The sequence below is a fragment of the Ranitomeya variabilis genome, chromosome 2 (assembly GCF_051348905.1).
Source record: "Ranitomeya variabilis isolate aRanVar5 chromosome 2, aRanVar5.hap1, whole genome shotgun sequence".
In the NCBI taxonomy this organism is placed as follows: domain Eukaryota; kingdom Metazoa; phylum Chordata; class Amphibia; order Anura; family Dendrobatidae; genus Ranitomeya; species Ranitomeya variabilis.
This window is the reverse complement of record NC_135233.1, coordinates 1,100,624,450-1,100,642,416: the sequence shown is the minus strand read 5'-3', so window position 1 is coordinate 1,100,642,416 and position 17,967 is coordinate 1,100,624,450. Positions and strand designations below refer to the sequence as shown.

Genomic DNA, 17,967 nt, shown 5'->3' with positions numbered 1-17,967 from the left:
CTTGCTGTGCAGTGAATAGGCAGTGACCCATATAAAGTCCAAACAAAGTCTTGTTTATTTCACAGCATACTCACAAACGGGAAAAAGTAAGCAAACAAGTCTTTCAGTATGCAGCCAGGAAAAATAACGACAGTCCACAGTCCGTTGCCGTGAACGTAATACACCACCGTGTACGCTGGGGTGTCAGGCTTTTTAGGCTTTGCCAGGCCCGTGTTGCTCCACACGGACAGAGCTCCTCATAAAGCTCCTGCTAGGTCTGACTCCCAGACCAACACTGACACACCCAACTCTCTTGCAGGGTTTTTTTTTCTTTCCTCCAGATTCTATGGCCATGGGCCACTATAAGATCTGGGCTGGAGGAAACGGACCGGCCCCACTGCCTTCCTGCAGTCCATTTCAAAAATAAAAGCCCATACCGGGTTTTCCTGAATAATTTCTGGGTCAAATAACTTGATCCAGTTCACACTCACTTTTATTCTTCCCTGTGTCTCACAGGCAAACCTGCCGTGAGCACAGGGCACTCCAGCGGATCTAATATGCTTCTAAGCACATCCTGGGGGATACATAGCGACCCTTGCATATGACACCGGTCACTACCTTACAATATATATATATATATATATATATATATAAATATATATATATATATATATATATATATATATATATATATATATACACACAGTATATATATATATATATATATATATATATATATATGTACAGCTCTGGCAAAACTTAAGAGTCCACTGCTAAATGTTCAGTTTGTCTGAATTTTCTCTTTATAGGTATATGAGTAAAATGTAAATTGTTCTTTTATCCTATAAACTACTGACAACATGTCTCTGAAGTTCCAAGCAATACATTTTGTACTTATTTTTCTGAAAATGATAAATGGTCAAAATAGCAAAAAAATGCAGACATCAAATAATGCAAAGAAAACAAGTTCATAATCATTTAGAAACAACAATACTGATGTTTTAACTTAGGAAGAGTTCAGAAATCAATATTTTGTGGAATAACCATAATTTTTAATTACAGCTTTCATGCGTCTTGGCAGCTTTCCACCAGTCTTTCACACTGCTTTCGGGTGACCTTATGCCACTCCTGGTACAATAATGTAAGCAGTTCTTCTTAGTTTGATCCACACCTTGATTGACCTAGCTGTGTAGCATAGTGCACTGTCCTGCTGGAAAAACCAGTCCTCAGAGTTGGAGAACATTGCCTGAGCAGAAGGAATCCACTGTTTTTCCAGGATAACCTTGTATGCGGCGTGATTCATACGTCCTTCGCAAAGAACAACCTGCCCAATTCCAGCTTTGCTGAAGCATTCCCAGATCCCACATTTTTTATGCTGAAAATGCCCCCCTCGGCTTATACACGAATAATTGTCCCAGTTTATGGTGGGGGAGAGGGAGCAGTGGAGCAGTAGGTCCCAGGAGGCAGGAGCCTGCACTGGCAATGAATATTCATTTCTCTTATAGTACGCACAGTTACAGCCGCAGCCGCCGGCTTCCAGATGCTTCTGGGCTCTAACGGGTGCCTGCTCATTATTGTAATCAATATTCACCTCTCTCCACTCCCATAGGCTGGAGAGAGGTGAATATTCAATACCTTAATGAGTGGGGACACGTGATGGCGTGATCGTCCGGCCGCCGGAGCTGCTGGAACCTGGAACGAGATGCTGCGATGGCGCACAGGGAAGGTAAGTAGGATTTTTTTATGCTTTTCTTATGGGGGCCATACATACAAGGATGTGCATGAGGAACCATGCATAGAAGGATGGGGATGAGGAATCATGCATACAAGGATGAAGTTAAGGAACCATGCAGCCAAGGATGGGAATAAGGAGCCATGCAGACAAGGATGAAGATGAGGAACCATACAGACAAGGATGGGGATGAGGAACCATACAGACAAGGATGGGGATGAGGAACCATACAGACAAGGATGGGGATGAGGAACCATGCATACCAGAATAGGGATTAAGGGACAATACATACCCGGCTTATACTCGAGTCAATACGTTTTCCGAGGCAAAATTAGGTGCCTCGACTTATACTCAGGTCGACTTATACACGAGTATATAAGGTTTATTTTTACAATTATTAGAAAAACATTTGTCATTTCATTTACACTTCACAAATACTTGTTACTTTGTGTAGGTGTCACATAAAATCCCAATAAAATAATAATAAATAATTTAAGTTTGTGGGTGTAACATGAATAGTTCACAGGGTATGAAGACTTTTCCAAGGCGCTGTAGATATTTGCCTCTGTACACCATGTTCAAAATTATTATGCAAATTATATTTTTCTCGGATTTTCCTAAATGGTCGGTGCAAATGACATTCAGTCTAATAAAAGCATCACCGTTAGATTATACATCGAATTTTATTGAAGAAACCTCCCAATGATAACAGTATAATCTCCAGAATGAATAAAACCCCACAATGCACTGCTCCAAATTATTAGGCACAGTAGAATTTCTAAACATTTGATATAAAGAACTGAAAATGCTCATTTATGGAATTTGCAGCATTAGGAGGTCACATTCACTGAACCAAAAAGCTATTTAACTCCAAAACATCCTAACAGGCCAAGTTACATGTTAACATAGGACCCTTCTTTGATGTCACCTTCACAATTCTTGCATCCATTGAACTTGTGAGTTTTTGGAGAATTTCTGCTTGTATTTCTTTGCATGAAGTCAGAATAGCCTCCAGAGCTGCTGTTTTGATGTGAACTGCCTCCCACCCTCATAGATCTTTTGCTTTATGATACTCCAAAGGTTCTCTATAGGGTTGAGGTCAGGGAAAGATGGCGGCCACACCAAGAGTTTATCTCCTTTTATGCCCATAGCAGCCAATGACTCAGAGGTTTCCTTTGCAGCATGAGATGGGGCATTGTCAGCATGAAGATGATTTTGCTCCTGAAGGCACGTTTCTGCTTTTTAGACCATGGAAGAAAGTTGTCAGTCAGAAACGCTATATACTTTGCAGAGGTCATTTTCACACCTTCAGGAACCTTAAAGGGCCCTAACAGCTGTTTCTCCATGATTTCGGCCCAAAACATGACTCCTCCACCTCCTTGCTGACGTCGCAGCCTTGTTGGGACATGGTGGCCATCCACCAACCATCCACTACTCCATCCATCTGGACCATCCAGAGTTGCTCGACACTCATCAGTAAACAAGACTGTTTGGAAATTAGTCTTCATGTATGTGTGGGCCCACTGCAACCGTTTCTGCTTGTGAACACTGTTTAGGGGTGGCCGAATAGTAGGCTTTTGCACCACAGCAAGCCTTTGAAGGAGCCTATGTAGCGCCCCCACTGCCGCAGGGCCGAGGGGTACCCGGTACCGGGCCTCTGAGTCTCTGCTCTGGGGTTGTCACGGTGGCTAGGCCCGGTCCGTGACCCTGCTGAGGGGCATACAGTAATAGATGTGGATGGTGGTAGTGGTGCGGTGTAGTGCCGGTCACAGTTAATAACGAGGACACAAGGTTGCAGTCTCTTTACCTCTTTACTGAAGGCTTCTGGGTCCTCAGTCCGGAATATGGTTAACCGGGCTGCGCAAGTCCGGCCGGTCCGATGGCACCTCCAGAGTTCCCGTTGCAGGTGGAAATCTGTGCCTTCCTTCTAGCGCTTGTGTGTTGTGGTCCTCCCCTGCTGTGCTTACGGGATAGTCCCCACAACTGTTGTGTCTGTTCCTCGTGTTCCCTCACAACAACTCAATTCTGATGTTCTTCTTATTCTCGTCCCCCAGATCTTATGGTAGGACGCACCCGTATGACGGGAAGGCTCGGAGCTCTTCCGGGACCCTAGAGTCGCCCCTCTCCAAAGGTTGCCCTCTATGTCTGCGTAGGTGATGTAGGTGAGACAGCCAGCCTATAGCTCTCTGTCCTGCCGTTGGTTTGAAGTAATGCCTAGAGCTCTGTACTTCCTCGGCGTTCCGACCACCGGTTATTTACGCCTCAGTAGGATGTTGCCTCGGTCTAACAGCACGACTCCTACTGGTATTTCTCCTTGTTGCGTTGATCTCGTTTCTCACTCAGCACAATAAATCTCGCTTCTTGTCCTTTCTTAGGGCACCGCCGCTATGAAGTGCAGGCGCGGTCCCGTAGCTTTCTCTCTGTTTGCCAGGCCTCTGTCAGGATCCCACCCCTGACAGGGACCCTACCGAATCTTCCCCTACAACACCCTCTGCCACAAGGTGTTGCCTGGTTCCAACCCAGTCAGCGTTCTCTCTAACTTCCTGCCTAACCCCCAGTTTTACCAGACTGTGAGGAGTGGCCTAATGAATAGTACCCTTAGCTCCCCCTGGAGGCCAGACTGTGAAATGTATTGGTGTATGTGATACCTGGTCAGATGAACTCCTTCAGTGCCATCAGACGTACCATAGCCCCCCTTAGCGGCGGAGCCACAGTACTGCAACAACCAGGACTCTGGGGCGCTGCACCTACACTTTGAGGTTCGAGGGACTCCAGAGGCAACAACAGCTTCAAATATCTGTTTGCTACATTGTAATAGTATTTTGGCAGCTGCTCTCTTAATCCAATGAATTTGTCTAGCAGAATCCTTCTTCATTATGCCTTTAGCTGCATGAACCCTGTCGGGTGCTCTGTTTCAGTCACACACCTCTTCACAGTATGATTATCACTCTTAAATTTTCATGAAATATCTAATGTTTTCATCCCTTGTCCAAGGCATTGCACTATTTGATGCTTTCCAGCAGCAGAGAGATCCTTTTTATTTCCCATATTGCTTTAAACCTATGGCTGCTTAATAATGTGGAATATCATTTTTAAGTAGTTTTCCTTTAATTAGAATCACCAGGAAAACTAATTATCACATGTGTTTAAGATTGATTTCAGTGATCCATTGAGCCCTGAGACACAATACCATCCACGAGTTTATTTGAAAAAGAAAACAATTAAATCTTTATGACACTTAAATACAATTTGCATAATAATTTAGAACATGGTGTATAACTTGTACTTTTGCTATTTGGCAGGGTGATCTTTTCAGCGATTACAGTAACCCCTGGGTTTTTGATGGCCATTTATGGTAAGTATAGAAATGTCAGTGATGTCTCATTCTCCAGTGCGGTCAACATCATGACTTGTTTTATCTCCTTATCGCACAAAGGTGTTCATGACTGTTTTTGAATTAACTGTTAAAGTTAAGTAACGTGACCCATGTCTGTAGTAAGAGAACTTCCCTCTTTTCATCTGTTCTGATTGTATATAAGGCTCCTTGTAATATCACCTGGTAAAGTGGCTGACGACTGGTCTCGGTGGGCGATACATAATATCCTGCTGTTTTTTTATATTTTTCTCAGACTTCACATCGGCTGATTGTTGTTCCCCGGACTTTGGTTCAGGTGAGAAACATTTTTTTCCCTTTTCTTATTGATGTTTGTTGTGGTAACTGTAATATATTTATTACTTGCTTAATTCTCTTATGGTCAGCATGGTCATCTTTCCTTCTACTGTAGAGTGTAAGCTCTTATGGTCAGTGGGGTCCTCTCTCTCCTGTAGAGTGTAAGCTCTTATGGTCAGTGGGGTCCTCTCTCCCCTGTAGAGTGCAAGCTCTTATGGTCAGTGGGGTCCTCTCTCCCCTGTAGAGTGTAAGCTCTTATGGTCAGTGGGGTCCTCTCTCCCCTGTAGAGTGTAAGCTCTTATGGTCAGTGGGGTCCTCTCTCCCCTGTAGTGTGTAAGCTCTTATGGTCAGTGGGGTCCTCTCTCTCCTGTAGAGTGCAAGCTCTTATGGTCAGTGGGGTCCTCTCTCTCCTGTAGAGTGCAAGCTCTTATGGTCAGTGGGGTCCTCTCTCTCCTGTACAGTGTAAGCTCTTATGGTCAGTGGGGTCCTCTCTCTCCTGTAGAGTGTAAGCTCTTATGGTCAGTGGGGTCCTCTCTCCCCTGTAGAGTGTAAGCTCTTATGGTCAGTGGGGTCCTCTCTCCCCTGTAGTGTGTAAGCTCTTATGGTCAGTGGGGTCCTCTCTCTCCTGTACAGTGTAAGCTCTTATGGTCAGTGGGGTCCTCTCTCCCCTGTAGAGTGTAAGCTCTTATGGTCAGTGGGGTCCTCTCTCCCCTGTAGAGTGTAAGCTCTTATGGTCAGTGGGGTCCTCTCTCCCCTGTAGTGTGTAAGCTCTTATGGTCAGCGGGGTCCTCTCTCTCCTGTAGAGTGTAAGCTCTTATGGTCAGTGGGGTCCTCTCTCTCCTGTAGAGTGTAAGCACTTATGGTCAGTGGGGTCCTCTCTCCTGTAGAGTGTAAGCTCTTATGGTCAGTGGCGTCCTCTCTCCTGTAGAGTGTAAGCTCTTATGGTCAGTGAGGTCCTCTCTCTCCTGTAGAGTGTAAGCTCTTATGGTCAGTGGGGTCCTCTCTCTCCTGTAGAGTGTAAGCTCTTATGGTCAGTGGAGTCCTCTCTCTCTCCTGTAGAGTCTAAGCTCTTATGGTCAGTGGGGTCCTCTCTCTCCTGTAGAGTGTAAGCTCTTATGGTCAGTGAGGTCCTCTCTCTCCTGTAGAGTGTAAGCTCTTATGGTCAGTGAGGTCCTCTCTCTCCTGTAGAGTGTAAGCTCTTATGGTCAGTGGGGTCCTCTCTCTCCTGTAGAGTGTAAGCTCTTATGGTCAGTGGGGCCCTCTCTCTCCTGTAGAGTGTAAGCTCTTATGGTCAGTGGGGTCCTCTCTCTCCTGTAGAGTGTAAGCTCTTATGGTCAGTGAGGTCCTCTCTCTCTCCTGTAGAGTGTAAGCTATTATGGTCAGTGGGGTCCTCTCTCTCCTGTAGTGTGTAAGCTCTTATGGTCAGTGAGGTCCTCTCTCTCCTGTAGAGTGTAATCTCTTATGGTCAGTGGGGTCCTCTCCCTCCTGTAGAGTGTAAGCTCTTATGGTCAGTGAGGTCCTCTCCCTCCTGAAGAGTGTAAGCTCTTATGGTCAGTGGGGTCCACTCTCTCCTGTAGAGTGTATGCTCTTATGGTCAGTGGGGTCCTCTCTCTCCTGTAGAGTGTAAGCTCTTATGGTCAGTGGGGTCCTCTCTCTCTCCTGTAGTGTGTAAGCTCTTATGGTCAGTGAGGTCCTCTCTCTCCTGTAGAGTGTAAGCTCTTATGGTCAGTGGGGTCCTCTCTCTCCTGTAGAGTGTAAGCTCTTATGGTCAGTGGGGTCCTCTCTCTCTCCTGTAGTGTGTAAGCTCTTATGGTCAGTGAGGTCCTCTCTCTCCTGTAGAGTGTAAGCTCTTATGGTCAGTGGGGTCCTCTCTCACATGTAGAGTGTAAGCTCTTATGGTCAGTGGGGTCCTCTCTCTCCTGTAGAGTGTAAGCTCTTATGATCAGTGGGGTCCTCTCTCTCCTGTAGAGTGTAAGCTCTTATGGTCAGTGGGGTCCTCTCTCTCCTGTAGTGTGTAAGCTCTTATGGTCAGTGGGGTCCTCTCTCTCCTGTAGAGTGTAAGCTCTTATGGTCAGTGGGGTCCTCTCTCTCCTGTAGAGTGTAAGCTCTTATGGTCAGTGAGGTCCTCTCTCTCCTGTAGAGTGTAAGCTCTTATGATCAGTGGGGTCCTCTCTCTCCTGTAGAGTGTAAGCTCTTATGGTCAGTGAGGTCCTCTCTCTCCTGTAGAGTGTAAGCTCTTATGGTCAGTGGAGTCCTCTCTCTCCTGTAGAGTGTAAGCTCTTATGGTCAGTGAGGTCCTTTCTCTCCTGTAGAGTGTAAGCTCTTATGGTCAGTGAGGTCCTCTCTCTCCTGTAGAGTGTAAGCTCTTATGGTCAGTGAGGTCCTCTCTCTCCTGTAGAGTGTAAGCTCTTATGGTCAGTGGGGTCCTCTCTCTCCTGTAGAATGTAAGCTCTTATGTTCAGTGGGGTCCTCTCTCTCCTGTAGAGTGTAAGCTCTTATGTTCAGTGGGGTCCTCTCTCTCTCCAGTAGAGTGTAAGCTCTTATGGTCAGTGAGGTCCTCTCTCTCTCCTGTAGAGTGTAAGCTCTTATGGTCAGTGGGGTCCTCTCTCTCCTGTAGAATGTAAGCTCTTATGGTCAGTGGGGTCCTCTCTCTCTCTCCTGTAGAGTGTAAGCTCTTACGGTCAGTGGGGTCCTCTCTCTCCTGTAGAGTGTAAGCTCTTATGATCAGTGAGGTCCTCTATCTCCTGTAGAGTGTAAGCTCTTATGGTCAGTGAGGTCCTCTCTCTCCTGTAGAGTGTAAGCTCTTATGGTCAGTGAGGTCCTCTCTCTCCTGTAAAGTGTAAGCTCTTATGGTCAGTGGAGTCCTCTCTCTCCTGTAGAGTGTAAGCTCTTATGGTCAGTGGGGTTCTCTCTCTCTCCTGTAGAGTGTAAGCTCTTATGGTCAGTAGGGTCCTCTCTCTCCTGTAGAGTGTAAGCTCTAATGGTCAGTGAGGGCCTCTCTCTCCCATAGAGTGTAAGCTCTTATGGTCAGTGGGGCCCTCTCTCTCCTGTAGAGTGTAAGCTCTTATGGTCAGTGGGGTCCTCTCTCTCCTGTAGAGTGTAAGCTATTATGGTCAGTGGGGTCCTCTCTCTCCTGTAGTGTGTAAGCTCTTATGGTCAGTGAGGTCCTCTCTCTCCTGTAGAGTGTAAGCTCTTATGGTCAGTGAGGTCCTCTCCCTCCTGTAGAGTGTAAGCTCTTATGGTCAGCGGGGTCCTCTCTCTCCTGTAGAGTGCAAGCTCTTATGGTCAGTGGGGTCCTCTCTCCCCTGTAGAGTGTAAGCTCTTATGGTCAGTGGGGTCCTCTCTCTCCTGTAGAGTGCAAGCTCTTATGGTCAGTGGGGTCCTCTCTCCCCTGTAGAGTGTAAGCTCTTATGGTCAGTGGGGTCCTCTCTCCCCTGTAGAGTGTAAGCTCTTATGGTCAGTGGGGTCCTCTCTCTCCTGTACAGTGTAAGCTCTTATGGTCAGTGGGGTCCTCTCTCTCCTGTAGAGTGTAAGCTCTTATGGTCAGTGGGGTCCTCTCTCTCCTGTAGAGTGTAAGCTCTTATGGTCAGTGGAGTCCTCTCTATCTCCTGTAGAGTCTAAGCTCTTATGGTCAGTGGGGTCCTCTCTCTCCTGTAGAGTGTAAGCTCTTATGGTCAGTGGGGTCCTCTCTCTCCTGTAGAGTATAAGCTCTTATGGTCAGTGGGGTCCTCTCTCTCCTGTAGAGTGTAAGCTCTTATGGTCAGTGGAGTCCTCTCTCTCTCCTGTAGAGTCTAAGCTCTTATGGTCAGCGGGGTCCTCTCTCTCCTGTAGAGTGTAAGCTCTTATGGTCAGTGAGGTCCTCTCTCTCCTGTAGAGTGTAAGCTCTTATGGTCAGTGGGGTCCTCTCTCTATTCTGTAGAGTGTAAGCTCTAATGGTCAGTGGGGTCCTCTCCCTCCTGTAGAGTGTAAGCTCTTATGGTCAGTGGCGTCCTCTCTCCTGTAGAGTGTAAGCTCTTATGGTCAGTGGAGTCCTCTCTCTCTCCTGTAGAGTCTAAGCTCTTATGGTCAGTGGGGTCCTCTCCCTCCTGTAGAGTGTAAGCTCTTATGGTCAGTGAGGTCCTCTCTCTCCTGTAGAGTGTAAGCTCTTATGGTCAGTGAGGTCCTCTCTCTCCTGTAGAGTGTAAGCTCTTATGGTCAGTGGGGTCCTCTCTCTCCTGTAGAGTGTAAGCTCTTATGGTCAGTGGGGTCCTCTCTCTCCTGTAGAGTGTAAGCTCTTATGGTCAGTGGGGTCCTCTCTATCCTGTAGAGTGTAAGCTCTTATGGTCAGTGAGGGCCTCTCTCTCCTATAGAGTGTAAGCTCTTATGGTCAGTGAGGGCCTCTCTCTCCTATAGAGTGTAAGCTCTTATGGTCAGTGAGGGCCTCTCTCTCCTATAGAGTGTAAGCTCTTATGGTCAGTGAGGGCCTCTCTCTCCTATAGAGTGTAAGCTCTTATGGTCAGTGGGGTCCTCTCTCTCCTGTACAGTGTAAGCTCTTATGGTCATTGAGGTCCTCTCTCCTGTAGAGTGTAAGCTCTTATGGTCAGTGGGGTCCTCTCTCTCCTATAGAGTGTAAGCTCTTATGGTCAGTGGGGTTCTCTCTCTCCTGTAGAGTGTAAGCTCTTATGGTCAGTGGGGTCCTCTCTCTCCTGTAGAGTGTAAGCTCTTATGGTCAGTGGGATCCTCTCTCTCCTGTAGAGTGTAAGCTCTTATGGTCAGTGGTGTCCTCTCTCTCCTGTGGAGTGTAAGCTCTTATGGTCAGTGGGGTCCTCTCTCTCCTGTAGAGTGTAAGCTCTTATGGTCAGTGGGATCCTCTCTCTCCTGTAGAGTGTAAGCTCTTATGATCAGTCGGGTCCTCTCTCCTGTAGAGTGTAAGCTCTTATGATCAGTGGGGTCCTCTCTCTCTCCTGTAGTGTGTAAGCTCTTATGGTCAGTGGGGTCCTCTCTCTCTCCTGTAGAGTGTAAGCTCTTATGGTCAGTGGGGTCCTCTCTCTCCTGTAGAGTGTAAGCTCTTATGGTCAGTGAGGTCCTCTCTCTCCTGTAGAGTGTAAGCTCTTATGGTCAGTGAGGTCCTCTCTCTCCTGTAGAGTGTAAGCTCTTATGGTCAGTGAGGTTCTCTCTCTCCTGTAGAGTGTAAGCTCTTATGGTCAGTGGGGTCCTCTCCCTCCTGTAGAGTGTAAGCTCTTATGGTCAGTGGAGTCCTCTCTCTCCTGTAGAGTGTAAGCTCTTATGGTCAGTGAGGTCCTCTCTCTCCTGTAGAGTGTAAGCTCTTATGGTCAGTGAGGTCCTCTCTCTCCTGTAGAGTGTAAGCTCTTATGGTCAGTGAGGTCCTCTCTCTCCTGTAGAGTGTAAGCTCTTATGGACAGTGGGGTCCTCTCTCTCTCCTGTAGTGTGTAAGCTCTTATGGTCAGTGGGGTCCTCTCCCTCCTGTAGAGTGTAAGCTCTTATGGTCAGTGCGGTCCTCTCTCTCCTGTAGAGTGTAAGCTCTTATGGTCAGTGGGGTCCTCTCTCTCCTGTAGAGTGTAAGCTCTTATGGTCAGTGGAGTCCTCTCTCTCCCCTGTAGAGTGTAAGCTCTTATGGTCAGTGGGGTCCTCTCTCTCCTGTAGAGTGTAAGCTCTTATGGTCAGCGGGGTCCTCTCTCTCCTGTAGAGTGTAAGATCTTATGGTCAGTGGGGTCCTCTCTATCCTGTAGAGTGTAAGCTCTTATGGTCAGTGAGGGCCTCTCTCTCCTGTAGAGTGTAAGCTCTTATGATCAGTAGGGTCCTCTCTCTCCTGTACAGTGTAAGCTCTTATGGTCATTGAGGTCCTCTCTCCTGTAGAGTGTAAGCTCTTATGGTCAGTGGGGTCCTCTCTCTCCTGTAGAGTGTAAGCTCTTATGGTCAGTGGGGTCCTCTCTCTCCTATAGAGTGTAAGCTCTTATGGTCAGTGAGGTCCTCTCTCTCCTGTAGAGTGTAAGCTCTTATGGTCAGTGGTGTCCTCTCTCTCCTGTAGAGTGTAAGCTCTTATGGTCAGTGGGGTCCTCTCTCTCCTGTAGAGTGTAAGCTCTTATGGTCAGTGGGATCCTCTCTCTCCTGTAGAGTGTAAGCTCTTATGGTCAGTGGGGTCCTCTCTCTCTCCTGTAGTGTGTAAGCTCTTATGGTCAGTGGGGTCCTCTCTCTCTCCTGTAGAGTGTAAGCTCTTATGGTCAGTGGGGTCCTCTCTCTCCTGTAGAGTGTAAGCTCTTATGGTCAGTGAGGTCCTCTCTCTCCTGTAGAGTGTAAGCTCTTATGGTCAGTGAGGTCCTCTCTCTCCTGTAGAGTATAAGCTCTTATGGTCAGTGGGGTCCTCTCTCTCTCCTGTAGTGTGTAAGCTCTTATGGTCAGTGGGGTCCTCTCCCTCCTGTAGAGTGTAAGCTCTTATGGTCAGTGGAGTCCTCTCTCTCCTGTAGAGTGTAAGCTCTTATGGTCAGTGAGGTCCTCTCTCTCCTGTAGAGTGTAAGCTCTTATGGTCAGTGGGGTCCTCTCTCTCTCCTGTAGTGTGTAAGCTCTTATGGTCAGTGGGGTCCTCTCCCTCCTGTAGAGTGTAAGCTCTTATGGTCAGTGGAGTCCTCTCTCTCCTGTAGAGTGTAAGCTCTTTTGGTCAGTGAGGTCCTCTCTCTCCTGTAGAGTGTAAGCTCTTATGGTCAGTGGGGTCCTCTCTCTCTCCTGTAGTGTGTAAGCTCTTATGGTCAGTGGGGTCCTCTCCCTCCTGTAGAGTGTAAGCTCTTATGGTCAGTGGAGTCCTCTCTCTCCTGTAGAGTGTAAGCTCTTATGGTCAGTGAGGTCCTCTCTCTCCTGTAGAGTGTAAGCTCTTATGGTCAGTGGGGTCCTCTCTCTCTCCTGTAGTGTGTAAGCTCTTATGGTCAGTGGGGTCCTCTCCCTCCTGTAGAGTGTAAGCTCTTATGGTCAGTGGAGTCCTCTCTCTCCTGTAGAGTGTAAGCTCTTATGGTCAGTGAGGTCCTCTCTCTCCTGTAGAGTGTAAGCTCTTATGGTCAGTGGGGTCCTCTCTCTCTCCTGTAGTGTGTAAGCTCTTATGGTCAGTGGGGTCCTCTCCCTCCTGTAGAGTGTAAGCTCTTATGGTCAGTGGAGTCCTCTCTCTCCTGTAGAGTGTAAGCTCTTTTGGTCAGTGAGGTCCTCTCTCTCCTGTAGAGTGTAAGCTCTTATGGTCAGTGGGGTCCTCTCTCTCTCCTGTAGTGTGTAAGCTCTTATGGTCAGTGGGGTCCTCTCCCTCCTGTAGAGTGTAAGCTCTTATGGTCAGTGGGGTCCTCTCTCTCCTGTAGAGTGTAAGCTCTTATGGTCAGTGGGGTTCTCTCTCTCCTGTAGAGTGTAAGCTCTTATGGTCAGTGGGGTCCTCTCCCTCCTGTAGAGTGTAAGCTCTTATGGTCAGTGGAGTCCTCTCTCTCCTGTAGAGTGTAAGCTCTTATGGTCAGTGAGGCCCTCTCTCTCCTGTAGAGTGTAAGCTCTTATGGTCAGTGGGGTCCTCTCTCTCTCCTGTAGAGTATAAGATCTTATGGTCAGTGAGGTCCTCTCTCTCCTGTAGAGTGTAAGCTCTTATGGTCAGTGAGGTTCTCTCTCTCCTGTAGAGTGTAAGCTCTTATGGTCAGTGAGGTCCTCTCTCTCCTGTAGAGTGTAAGCTCTTATGGTCAGTGGGGTCCTCTCTCTCCTGTAGAGTGTAAGCTCTTATGATCAGTGGGGTCCTCTCTCTCCTGTAGAGTGTAAGCTCTTATTGTCAGTGTGGTCCTCTCTCTCCTGTAGAGTGTAAGCTCTTATGGTCAGTGGGGTCCTCTCTCTCTCCTGTAGAGTGTAAGCTCTTATGGTCAGTGAGGTCCTCTCTCTCCTGTAGAGTGTAAGCTCTTATGGTCAGTGGGGTCCTCTCTCTCCTGTGGAGTGTAAGCTCTTATTGTCAGTGTGGTCCTCTCTCTCCTGTAGAGTGTAAGCTCTTATGGTCAGTGGGGTCCTCTCCCTCCTGTAGAGTGTAAGCTCTTATGGTCAGTGGGGTCCTCTCTCTCCTGTGGAGTGTAAGCTCTTATTGTCAGTGTGGTCCTCTCTCTCCTGTAGAGTGTAAGCTCTTATGGTCAGCGGGGTCCTCTCTCTCCTATAGAGTGTAAGCTCTTATGGTCAGTGAGGTCCTCTCTCTCCTGTAGAGTGTAAGTTCTTATGGTCAGTGGGGTCCTCTCTCCCCTGTAGAGTGTAAGCTCTTATGGTCAGCGGGGTCCTCTCTCTCCTATAGAGTGTAAGCTCTTATGGTCAGTGAGGTCCTCTCTCTCCTGTAGAGTGTAAGTTCTTATGGTCAGTGGGGTCCTCTCTCTCCTGTAGAGTGTAAGTTCTTATGGTCAGTGGGATCCTCTCTCTCTCCTGTAGAGTGTAAGCTCTTATGGTCAGTGGGGTCCTCTCTCTCCTGTAGAGTGTAAGCTCTTATGGTCAGTGGGGTCCTCTCTCTCCTGTAGAGTGTAAGCTCTTTTGGTCAGTGGGGTCCTCTCTCTCCTGTAGAGTGTAAGCTCTTATGGTCAGTGGGGTCCTCTCTCTCCTATAGAGTGTAAGCTCTTATGGTCAGCGGGGTCCTCTCTCTCCTGTAGAGTGTAAGCTCTTATGATCAGTGAGGTCCTCTATCTCCTGTAGAGTGTAAGCTCTTATGGTCAGTGGGGTCCTCTCTCCTGTAGAGTGTAAGCTGTTATGGTCAGCATGGTCTCCTCTCTCTCTTCTGTAGAGTGTAAGCTCTTATGGTCAGTGAGGTCCTCTCTCTCCTGTAGAATGTAAGCTCTTATGGTCAGTAGGGTCCTCTCTCTCCTGTAGAGTGTAAGATCTTATGGTCAGTGGGGTCCTCTCTCTCCTGTAGAGTGTAAGCTCTTATGGTCAGTGAGGTCCTCTCTCTCTCCTGTAGAGTGTAAGCTCTTATCGTCAGTGGGGTCCTCTCTCTCCTGTAGAGTGTAAGCTCTTATGGTCAGTGGGGTCCTCTCTCTCCTGTAGAGTGTAAGCTCTTATGGTCAGTGGGGTCCTCTCTCTCCTGTAGAGTGTAAGCTCTTATGGTCAGTGGGGTCCTCTCTCTCCTGTAGAGTATAAGCTCTTATGATCAGTGGGATCCTCTCTCTCCTGTAGAGTGTAAGCTCTTATGGTCAGTGGGGTCCTCTCTCTCCTGTAGAGTGTAAGCTCTTATGGTCAGTGGGGTCCTCTCTCTCCTGTAGAGTGTAAGCTCTTATGGTCAGTGAGGTCCTCTCTCTCTCCTGTAGAGTGTAAGCTCTTATGGTCAGTGGGGTCCTCTCTCTCCTGTAGAGTGTAAGCTCTTATGGTCAGTGGGGTCCTCTCTCTCCTGTAGAGTATAAGCTCTTATGATCAGTGGGATCCTCTCTCTCCTGTAGAGTGTAAGCTCTTATGGTCAGTGGGGTCCTCTCTCTCCTGTAGAGTGTAAGCTCTTATGGTCAGTGGGGTCCTCTCTCTCCTGTAGAGTGTAAGCTTTTATGGTCAGTGAGGTCCTCTCTCTCTCCTGTAGAGTGTAAGCTCTTATGGTCAGTGGGGTCCTCTCTCTCCTGTAGAGTGTAAGCTCTTATGGTCAGTGGGATCCTCTCTCTCCTGTAGAGTGTAAGCTCTTATGGTCAGTGGGGTCCTCTCTCTCCTATAGAGTGTAAGCTCTTTTGGTCAGTGGGGTCCTCTCTCTCCTGTAGAGTGTAAGCTCTTATGGTCAGTGGAGTCCTCTCTCTCCTGTAGAGTGTAAGCTCTTATGGTCAGTGGGGTCCTCTCTCCTATAGAGTGTAAGCTCTTATGGTCAGTGAGGTCCTCTCTCTCCTGTACAGTGTAAGCTCTTATGGTCAGTGGGGTCCTCTCTCTCCTGTAGAGTGTAAGCTCTCATGGTCAGTGGGGTCCTCTCTCTCTCCTGTAGAGTGTAAGCTCTTATGGTCAGTGGGGTTCTCTCTCTCTCCTGTAGAGTGTAAGCTCTTATGGTCAGTGGGGTCCTCTCTCTCCTGTAGAGTGTAAGCTCTCATGGTCAGCGGGGTCCTCTCTCTCCTGTAGAGTGTAAGCTCTTATGGTCAGTGGGGTCCTCTCTCTCCTGTAGAGTGTAAGCTCTTATGGTCAGTGGGGTCCTCTCTCACCTGTAGAGTGTAAGCTCTTATGGTCAGTGGGGTCCTCTCTCTCCTGTAGAGTGTAAGCTCTTATGGTCAGTGGGGTCCTCTCTCTCCAGTAGAGTGTAAGCTCTTATGGTCAGCGGGGTCCTCTCTCTACTGTAGAGTGTAAGCTCTTATGGTCAGTGGGGTCCTCTCTCTCCAGTAGAGTGTAAGCTCTTATGGTCAGTGGGGTCCTCTCTCTCCTGTAGAGTGTAAGCTCTTATGGTCAGTGGGGTTCTCTCTCTCCTGTAGAGTGTAAGCTCTTATGGTCAGTGGGGTCCTCTCTCTCCAGTAGAGTGTAAGCTCTTATGGTCAGCGGGGTCATCTCTCTCCTGTAGAGTGTAAGCTCTTATGGTCAGTGGGGTCCTCTCTCTCCTGTAGAGTGTAAGCTCTTATGGTCAGTGAGGTCCTCTCTCTCCTGTAGAGTGTAAGCTCTTATGATCAGTGGGGTCCTCTCTCTCCTGTAGAATGTAAGGTCTTATGGTCAGTGGGGTCCTCTCTCTCCTGTAGAGTGTAAGCTCTTATGGTCAGTGGGATCCTCTCTCTCCTGTAGAGTGTAATCTCTTATGGTCAGTGGAGTTCTCTCTCTCCTGTAGAGTGTAAGCTCTTATGGTCAGTGGAGTTCTCTCTCTCCTGTAGAGTGTAAGCTCTTATGGTCAGTGGGGTCCTCTCTCTCCTGTAGAGTGTAAGCTCTTATGGTCAGTGGGGTCCTCTCTATCCTGTAGAGTATAAGCTCTTATGGTCAGTGGGGTCCTCTCTATCCTGTAGAGTATAAGCTCTTATGGTCAGTGGGGTCCTCTCTATCCTGTAGAGTATAAGCTCTTATGGTCAGTGGGGTCCTCTCTCTCCTGTAGAGTGTAAGCTCTTATGGTCAGTGGGGTCCTCTCTCTCCTGTAGAGTGTAAGCTCTTATGGTCAGTGGGGTCCTCTCTCTCCTGTAGAGTGTAAGCTCTTATGGTCAGTGGCGTCCTCTCTCTCCTGTAGAGTGTAAGCTCTTATGGTCAGTGGGGTCCTCTCTCTCCTGTAGAGTGTATGCTCTTATGGTCAGTGAGGTCCTCTCTCTCCTGTAGAGTGTAAGCTCTTATGGTCAGTGAGGTCCTCTCTCTCCTGTAGAGTGTAAGCTCTTATGATCAGTGGGGTCCTCTCTCTCCTGTAGAGTGTAAGCTCTTATGGTTAGTGAGGTCCTCTCTCTCCTGTAGAGTGTAAGCTCTTATGGTCAGTGAGGTCCTCTCTCTCCTGTAGAATGTAAGGTCTTATGGTCAGTGAGGTCCTCTCTCTCCTGTAGAGTGTAAGCTCTTATGATCAGTGGGGTCCTCTCTCTCCTGTAGAGTGTAAGCTCTTATGGTCAGTGAGGTCCTCTCTCTCCTGTAGAATGTAAGGTCTTATGGTCAGTGAGGTCCTCTCTCTCCTGTAGAGTGTAAGCTCTTATGATCAGTGGGGTCCTCTCTCTCCTGTAGAGTGTAAGCTCTTATGGTCAGTGGGGTCCTCTCTCTCCTGTAGAGTGTAAGCTCTTATGGTCAGTGGGGTCCTCTCTCTCTCCTGTAGTGTGTAAGCTCTTATGGTCAGTGGGGTCCTCTCTCTCCTGTAGAGTGTAAGCTCTTATGGTCAGTGAGGTTCTCTCTCTCCTGTAGAGTGTAAGATCTTATGGTCAGTGAGGTCCTCTCTCTCCTGTAGAGTGTAAGCTCTTATGGTCAGTGAGGTCCTCTCTCTCCTGTAGAGTGTAAGCTCTTATGGTCAGTGGGGTCCTCTCTCTCTCCTGTAGAGTGTAAGGTCTTATGGTCAGTGGGGTTCTCTCTCTCCTATAGAGTGTAAGCTCTTATGGTCAGTGGGGTTCTCTCTCTCCTGTAGAGTGTAAGCTCTTATGGTCAGTGAGGTTCTCTCTCTCCTGTAGAGTGTAAGCTCTTATGGTCAGTGGGGTCCTCTCTCTCCTGTAGAGTGTAAGCTCTTATGGTCAGTGGGGTCCTCTCTCTCTCCTGTAGAGTGTAAGCTCTTATGGTCAGTGAGGTTCTCTCTCTCCTGTAGAGTGTAAGCTCTTATGGTCAGTGGGGTTCTCTCTCTCCTGTAGAGTGTAAGCTCATATGATCAGTGGGGTCCTCTCTCTCCAGGACAGTGTAAGCTCGTATGGTCAGTGGAGTCCTCTCTCTCTCCTGTAGAGTCTAAGCTCTTATGGTCAGTGGGGTCCTCTCTCTCCTGTAGAGTGTAAGCTCTTATGGTCAGTGAGGTCCTCTCTCTCCTGTAGAGTGTAAGCTCTTATGGTCAGTGAGGTCCTCTCTCTCCTGTAGAGTGTAAGCTCTTATGGTCAGTGGGGTCCTCTCTCTCCTGTAGAGTGTAAGCTCTTATGGTCAGTGGGGCCCTCTCTCTCCTGTAGAGTGTAAGCTCTTATGGTCAGTGGGGTCCTCTCTCTCCTGTAGAGTGTAAGCTCTTATGGTCAGTGAG

The 17,967-nt window shown here is 48.1% G+C and overlaps 1 protein-coding gene across 1 annotated transcript in view; it reads left to right on the top strand.

Moving 5' to 3' along the window:
• The first annotated feature begins 5,278 nt into the window (after window positions 1–5,278).
• Window positions 5,279–17,967, top strand: part of LOC143808800 (fucolectin-like) — a 113,855-nt gene continuing 101,166 nt past the window's right edge. The window contains exon 1 of the mRNA XM_077291843.1: window positions 5,279–5,382. The gene's annotated coding sequence lies outside the window, so the exon portion shown is untranslated. The remainder of the gene's footprint in view (window positions 5,383–17,967) is intronic.